This window comes from Lagopus leucura, unplaced genomic scaffold (assembly GCF_019238085.1).
Source record: "Lagopus leucura isolate 7727_CA_CO unplaced genomic scaffold, USGS_WTPT01 Super-Scaffold_100157, whole genome shotgun sequence".
In the NCBI taxonomy this organism is placed as follows: Eukaryota; Metazoa; Chordata; class Aves; order Galliformes; family Phasianidae; genus Lagopus; species Lagopus leucura.
This window is the reverse complement of record NW_024962334.1, coordinates 21313733-21322253: the sequence shown is the minus strand read 5'-3', so window position 1 is coordinate 21322253 and position 8521 is coordinate 21313733. Positions and strand designations below refer to the sequence as shown.

Sequence of the window (8521 nt, the reverse complement as noted above, 5' to 3'; positions counted from 1 at the left end):
TTCTCCAAGCAGGGAATTTACTTTTGTCTGGTATACCCCACTTTATACAAAGCTGGAAGACACACAAGAGGGACAGACTGGTTATCTTCAGCCCCAGGATGAGATCAGCCATAGCAGTGTTATTCATGAAATAAGTTTGTTCAAATAGCTCTTTTGGATTTGCAGTGCTGAAAATGCCTAACCATTAGCAATCTGATCTTCTTTCTCCTTGAAGCTGAAAAGGTTGCTGAGTAGAGCAGATTTACTTACTGTGCTTACTGTATTTCGTATCCTATCCTACTCTTTCTTAGTGTATCTCAGGAATATTTTTTTTTGCAACATCATGACATTACTGACTTGTGTTAAGATTTTGATCAACTGTGAGCTCATAAATTCCTTTCCATAAAAATGTCACCTGGTCAGTTACTGTGGTTATCCCCCAGCCTGTGCTTGTGCAACTGGTAATTCCCCACTGAGCTTAATTCCTCCCACTTGAATATCAGCCTATTTTTTTTGAGAATTTATTGGTTATTCAAGATCATTTTCAATTCTAATTGTATCCTTCACTCCTTCTAGAGATTGAATGATATTGTCTGGAAATTTAATAAGCAAACTCCCCTCATTTTTCCCCTCTAGGTCATTAATGAAAATATTGAATAATAACCACAATCAGGGAAAACTTTTGTGAAATTCCATTTGGGCATCTGCAGTCAGGAAGGATTCATAGGGAAGTAATAGAAAATTAGTAGGTAGATAACACCTAATGGTTAAAACTACCTGTGATAAGTCAGTGCACTTTCATGTGAATGAAAACAACTGAAGTTCAAGCTTTAGTATTTAAAAACCCAAAGATGATTGCATCTGTTCTCATCTGAACACTCCATTTCACAAGGGACCCATTCCAAAGCCTGTTAAGCTTAATGAATGGCTCCTATAAATTTCAGTAGGCCATGAATCAGGTTCGAAACAAAAGCTAAATGTGATTCTCCACCAACAATAAAACAAAGTTCTGCAGAAGTCAGCACTTTTATTTTCATTAATTAAATTAATTAATCGACAAAACTAGCCAAATTTTTTTTTTTCTAGAACTATAGGTTTTCACCTAATGATCAAGGAGTAAGTTAAATAAATTTCAATTTTATTATGCAAACATGAAAGAGTAAATAAATATCCCACTCAAACCTAATTACTCAAATTATATCCCGGCATGGTGTGATGGCAGAACTCACCAAAACAGAACCAGGAGTTCAGGGTTGGCCTAGTCCAACTTTCACAGAGTGTGGAATGATAAATAGAAATTAAAGTGTCCTACAGTCTCCAGCAGTCAGATGATTTTTAGGCTAACCTCTTGATGGCTTATCTCCACAGATTCAAAAATAGATTACCTCTATCATGCTTACATGGAGGCTTATATGCCTCTTCTTTGCTTCATCCCAAGGTCTAATTCTGCAGCAGATTTCTATACTACCCTTTATGCATGCTTTGAGTTTCATGACAAAGATCCATGTCTTTTTTTAGTGTGAAGTCCTTTATGTTTGGACATGAACAGAAGAGCAGACACTGCTGAGAGCAGGGCATCCCAACAGTAACGCTGGGCAGGAGACTGCTCTCTAAAATCTGTAGATGATGATACACACAGATGCAAACACAACTATTCTTTTGAGAGGGAAATGAAAGACAGGATGGAATGGAAAAATGCTACTGAGAGACAGGCTTGCATCCCATCTCAGTAGATACACTGCATTTCTCAAAAATCAGTTTCTATTTCACTTGTACTTCCTACAGCTAAGCTTCTAAGTGTTTCATTTTACTGTAATAAGTTTATCAGTAAAAATTATCCCGTTCTGAATTTCAGTTACCTTGGTCATCTCCTTTGGTCTCTTCACCTGACACTGTGCTCTGGTAAGCATTCCTTTGCTTTGGGGTGTGAGATGAGAGCATCAGAAGCATTTGGATGCCTGTTTGCATGGTGTTGAATACTTCTACTACATGCGACAGCTTAGGGAATTGGAGGTCTAGCTGGAAATATGACTTATGTTTTCAAATTCAGAAAAGGAAACACAAAACATGAATCATTTGGGAGCCTTCAACTGGGGCAGTCACTTACCCTGCAAGTAGATGCTGCTGCTCGCTGAGGCCCTCCATGCTCTTGTCCTCCTCACTTGTTCCAACTTGTCTCAGATACTTCAGGGAAAAATAATGAATGTGCCTGTATGAAAGGTGTTTGTTTGCTTAAATCCTCAAGCAGACACCTGCTCTGATAGTAGTAATCTCACCTGAGATTTTTCCAGACTGATGTAGTCTGTTTTATGAACTTTATATCTTGTAGTGGACAGGACCAGTATTGACCTGAGCACCCAGTTCTGTGTTGTCTGAAGTCTTTAAACAGTCTCCCCATGCTACTAATAGACTTAATTAGTGTGTCTACTGTTGCTAAAAGGAATCTTTCTGTATAAGAAAAACAAGAAAAAGTCATAAATACTCAGAGCATTGCAGAGTTTATTTGTGATTTTTAGCTTGCTGCTTCAGCTTTGCTTTAGTTTTACTTTCAGAAAGTACACTTTGAAATTTTTGAATGGAAAAAACTGTAAAAATATGAACACTGGCTCGAAAGGGTGATTAGAGCTGCACCTTACTCAGTGGGACAGTCTCTTTAGAACAGCCCTGAATCCACCCTCTATACGATTCTTTCCACACTGCCACACAGCATACTACCACCATCATGATTTTGCACTCAAGCTTCATCCCAGGGAAGAATGCAACTGGGCCAGAGGCAGGGTTTGTGGTATGTGAGATTCCCTCTCATGTGTTAGAAGTGACATCTAACTTTCTATCAGCTTGGAAAAACGTGCTGACAACTTTATCAGAGAAGAAGTATTTCAGAATAATTCCATGCATGGCAACTAGTTTGTAAGGCAATACCTTCTAAGAAAAATAATGTCCACTGTAGATGGTGAGTGATTTTGTACCAGGTTCTCCATTGAACTGTCTTTTGTTAATGATTTAATGTTAAGAGTCCTGGATAGGTATGCTACAGTTTTCTTCTGACTATCTTTATTAGAATCCTGCATCCCATTACCTCAGTAATACAGACAAGCTTTATGCATCAGGAGAGTGAGTTTTGGTCAGTGATGCTTGCAGCCTCACGAGAGCAAGCAGTCTTTAGCCATACTGTGACATGTTCTTGTACTAACCAAAAATGTATGGATCAGAGCTTGCCTGTGATGTATATGCCCACTTAAGTTTGTTTCTGTTTTGAAGCCATTTCTTAAGGAAACAAACATCTCACCTGATCAAACTGCCAGTCTGCCCACAAACCTCTCCTCACAGGATCTCTCCTATTGGTTGGCTGCTTCAAGAGGCAATCAGCTTTCTAAAAATTAAAAACTCAGCAGCTCAGTAGTGCAGACTGTTATTGTCTTCCAATTAAAGAGAAGACCCAGCTGACATCTGGTTACACATTAGGCTGTCCACACAGCTCAGCAGTTTGTGTAAGTGTTCCCACAGAGAAGAAGCTTTCATCAGAGTTTACATCTCTGTAGAGATACAGATCTTTGTTGATTGGCATAAATCCAGGAGGAATGAAACACCATCTGATTTACCCATGTGCATTTACCTGTTCAGATAATGCCTGGGGGCAATGTGACTGAAATTCTCTCCCCTTGGCTCAGGCACCTCTGCTCTGACTGCCATCAGTTCTACCCTGCATGTATCCTCCAAATGGGGTTCCAGGCACTTACATAGTAATCTTGTAGGAAAGGGAGATATCCCACTCTTGTCCCTTCCTACTCTCCCCTTCCTCTCATAAAAGGGGATTTCCTGCACATTACATGGGGACTCGAACCCTGTACAAAGGTAGTCCTGGAAGTACACTGACAGGATCAAGCTGGGGAGGGACCCAGCAGGGTGGCTGGGTGACACTGAGCCTGAGGGCGTGCAGAAGATCACATAGAGGCGCTTGGTCCTTTAAAGTGTAGTGCCTACCTGTGCATACCAGGTTTGGCAGCAGCCACGTGCCCACATTGTGTTTCCTGTTCTTCTTCTCTGCTAGTATTGTGCTTTCTGGGAATACAAGCTGTGCTTCATAAGGCACTGAAATATCAAATAGAGAAATCCATGCTGGCAGGGGATGCAGCATAGCAAACGCAGCCTTCAGATCTACTTGTAAGGAAGTTCCCTGCCTCTCCCACCTGCTGAGTACCTTCCCACAAAGGCGCAGCCTGAGATCATACAGAATTTTCAGCTCACTCGAAGCCTCTGTAACATCGCCATTTCACTGAGAAGGAAACATTTACCATAAAGGCTGAGCACAGCTCAATTTAGAAAAGTAAAAACAGTCAGGCCAGAGGTGGGGTAAGGGATGAGTATCAGATTTAGTCTGACTCCTACTAGCAGGGGAGGTGTGGCTAAGTTCTGTGCCAAAAAATGTATCTAGTAGATGCAGTTATTGCTTTGCAATGCCTTCTGTGCCTGTAGAAACACGATAAATTATATGAAAGTATTTGTAACATAGGTTTCTTGAACAAAATCTGGCTTTACAAGTGTACTTTACCCCGTTGCCAAATGACAAAATTCAGATATCTTATTTTAAACACATTGCAGACAGTGAAATGTGTGCTTGGAACAAAATCAGAAATTGCAATTCATTGAGAATTTTACAAAATACTGAAAATTATTTTCTTTCACTCCCCCCCATTTACACAGTGAGAAATAACAATATTTTCTTCAGTTTCTTTATTTTATTTTAAACTTCTGCTAATTATGCTATCAGCATCTTGGTAGCAAGCCAGCAATTAAATTACAAAACAAAGTTGTCTCTTTGCTATGAGATTGCACAATCAATCAAAACAAAACAGAGAAATACCACCTAAAAAAAAAAAATGTCAACTAAGACAATCAGCCATAGTTTATTCTTGGTTTTCATCTTTTGGTTTTTTTTAAGTTTAATTTTAAAGTATTGAATTTGATAGCCTATCATGCCTAAAGAGCATTATCAGTTTCTCCTGTTGCCTGCAACTGTGTTACGTAGTATTACTGAAAACAGGAAATATCTGCCAACAGAATGTTTAAGAATAGAAATTGCTGAGGCCAAAGGTGGAAAATCTTTCATTCTTATCTTTATTTCAGCTTGGATGTATTTATAACAGACATTTTACATCCACTCTCTGACACGTCATGGTGCTGAATAGAAATTACCTTGGGATACTGAGTTGCAGAGAGGTGAGAAAAAGATATGTGCAAACTTAGCACCTCAGCTGATGATTAGAAGTCCATCAAATTTCTTACCTGACTCATAAAGTGAGAGAAAAGAAAAACTAATATCTGCCACAATGAGTGAAAATTAGCAGGGCCTGACATGAATGTAAATGCTAGCCAGGTGGTGATTTAACATCTATAAAATATTAGGAACTCTCACATACCATGTGTTTTGTAACTGGGCACACAGTGGTTATTTAGAACAGAGGCAATCTCCACATCACAGTTTTGAAGTGCATTTTTTTTCATCTAGGTATAGCATCAGGTCAGACTGATTTTTGGCTTTTCTGTGTTGTTAAGGAAGAAGGGAGAAAGAATTAGGCAGGACTAGAAACAAATATATCACACCTACATTTAAAATGGTGCCCTCAGCAAGTGCAGACTTTCCAGGATCCAAGTCTTTCAGAGATCACAGAGCTTTTAGAACTTTTTTTCCTAACAAATACATGTTTTGTATTTGTTGATGATGACTTGTTTTCATGTGTTTTCAACTCATTCATCCTTCCAAACATTCTGTGCTTGGCTAAAAAGGAAACTGACTGCAGCTGTTCCCACAGGTCAATGGCTCTGTGCGTCATGTGCTGTAGGTGTGCAGTAGATGTGACCCAGTGTCAAGGTGGGCGTCAGAGCAGCAGACTGCTGGAGATCCCAGGAGGAGAGCATGACACCGACAAATTGCACTAGCTGCTGAGCAGAGGATGTGTCACTATATGTGTAAGAGATACCTATGCCCTGCAGAGAAGTCCTGCCCTGAAGCTCTCTGAGATATATTTGTCCCAGCGCAGAGGAGGCTATGAGGGATTAGCAGTGTGTCACCGCGTGCAGCACAGTGAGCAATGGTACGCTGTGTTTGACAAGTTTTTTTTCCTGTTCAGCTTTCTTCTTGGATGAGCAAATTAAATTCTGATTCAGAGTGGCAGGATTTGCAGTACCCAAAGCGAACACACACAGCAGACAGTGATATTGGCTCTTACTGCCATTCTGAGTACCGATTTCTTACCAATTTGGGATTCCCTCCTTGAGATAGCCTGTTTCCATTGCCTATATCAATACCTCACCCCTGGGGCTTTTCAGGAATTTCACTTTGAGAGTAGTTCATCTACTTGAAGAAAACTGGCAATGGCTACAGGGAAACATCAGCAGCTTGTCAGCTCTGCCAGCAGCATGGCACTCACCTGGAGGCTGTGAGAAGGGAATGTTGTGCAGGAATTTGTTTGCAACAGGCAAGGTCTGCAGGGAGAGGCAGCAACTTCACTCCAGGATTACTTTAACGGAGAAGAAAAATCCTCAGTCTTGTTTTCTGTCATATAGATCTGATACTCAGGTATGATCATTAGAGGAAAAAAAAATATATATCTCTGAAGTCTGCAAGGGAGGAGACCAAGGGGTTAAAAGCATGTGAGGAGTGTGCAGCAAGGGGAACCAGCACAGAGGAAAAAGCTGTTCTGATGCAGTTCTGAGCATCACAACTTCTTTCCTTAGTTTAAAACCTGACCATAGACTCTTGGATTTGGGGTCAGGAAAGCAGCAGCTTTTATGCTTGTTTACACTCCTGAAAGTATTCTCTTCACCTTTCCCTTTTGCCTTTGCTCATTGCAGCCCTTCCACTGCACTTCTCCACAATGCAAATCTCAGGGGATGGCAAAACTGGGAGAGGCAAGAGCTGGCAAAGCAGGGGGAGCCATTCCAGCTGTGCTCAGCCCTCTTCCGATTGACTGCCCACAAGAATATTTAATAACAAGGTATACTCTTAAAAAGAAGAAGAGGATGAAGAAGAAAAAAAAAAGCTTTAGAAGAAGACTGCAGAGCTCAGGAGCAGTGTTCAGTGTAGACAGGAATACACTCTGCTCTCTGAGTGCACAGCGTGCTGAAGCATTTCTCCGCACCGTAACTCACAAAAACACTGCTTCCAACTTCGCATTATATGGCACATGTGAGTTTCACAGTAGCCCCTGCCACCCTGTCAGCTGCCTCCCACCTCCCTTATTTCCTCTCCCCGGTCTTGCTTATTGCCAGGTGACACCCGCAAATTCCAAGAGGCCTCTCTGCCCGTAGCAACTGCTTGCCCCATGAACACGCAGTGTTACCCTCGAAGGAGTTCGGGCAAGGAAGGATCCCCCCGGGGTCACCGCGCCGAAGAGCACACACCGGGGGGCGCTGCGAGCCTGCGGCACAGCTCCGGGGGTCGGACAGGAGGGGAGCCGGGCAGCGGAGCAAAAGGATTGGAGGTGGGATGCGGGGCAGCTCGCTCGCCCCCGATTTAAGGGGGCACGGCTGAGCGCAGCCGCTTGTCCCAGAGCGCTGACGACAAAATAAGAAAACAAATTCCCATCGCCCACTTTCTAAAGAAATCTGTGGCGTTCCTGCTCCCCGACAGCAAAAACTGTTTCAAAGGTGCTTCCCGGCCCCGCCCATGCTGTGTTCCTTCTCCACCCGGGAACGACGTTTCCGTGTCACCTCTGCTCACTGCGCTTGTCCCTCCTGCCCCATCCCGCAGCATTGCGCACTGGAGCCGTCGGCTTTTGCACCTGCGAACGTTCCGCGGCAGTGTTTTGCTTTTCGCAGTCTGAAAGCCGGGAATGTCGCAGTGCTGAGCCGCAGGTGACTCCCACGAGAGATGCCCGTCACCCGTCGGCGGCAGCTGCAGCACTCCGAGCACAGAGCTCCAGGGGACTGTCCACTGTCCGAAGAGAAAGGCAGATTCCTGGTTTGTTTCAAACTCTACAATTATAAAATGGAGTTTCCTCATTTGGAGTGCTCCGGTAAAGCTCCTATCACTTGCTGCTATTTCCCTAATGCCATTCTGAAAAAAAAGGAATCATTTCAAGCAGCAGTTAGAGAACCACAGAACTGGAAATGCAGGAATTTTCCTCAGCGACACAGGTTTTCTGCATGCATACTTTTCTGAGATGTAACAATTTCCCCATCCACTCAAGCTCAAGATAACCAGCTACCTGGAAAAGTTACCACTCAAACAGTCAAAAACTCGGTGTTAAATCAGTTATATGCTTTTCTCCACATAAACACTGAGGATTTAATATATATATATCTTTAGAACAATGAGCTGCAATGGAGCAAGCTGAGAAAACATTTACACTGAGAAAGGTGAGGTTGCTCCTGTGCAGCAAAAGAGGACCTCTTACCACACTCTGTGGGAGTGTGCACAGCCACACACCCAATCTGTTCACACCTTTTTCTGCCTCCTTCTTCCCATAGCTGGAGCAGAGGTCACTCCATAGAACGCAACTGGAGCATGGCAGGGTTTGGCAAGTGCCTACCTGTAAGC

At 42.6% G+C, this 8521-nt stretch overlaps 1 long non-coding RNA gene across 1 annotated transcript in view; it reads left to right on the top strand.

The window, feature by feature from the left end:
- The window catches only part of LOC122189696, a 13062-nt gene extending 5728 nt beyond the window's left edge, over nucleotides 1-7334 (top strand). Inside the window, exons 2-3 of the long non-coding RNA XR_006181934.1 lie at nucleotides 1835-1881; nucleotides 5793-7334. This is a non-coding gene — a long non-coding RNA (uncharacterized LOC122189696). The remainder of the gene's footprint in view (nucleotides 1-1834; nucleotides 1882-5792) is intronic.
- Nucleotides 7335-8521: the final 1187 nt, after the last annotated feature.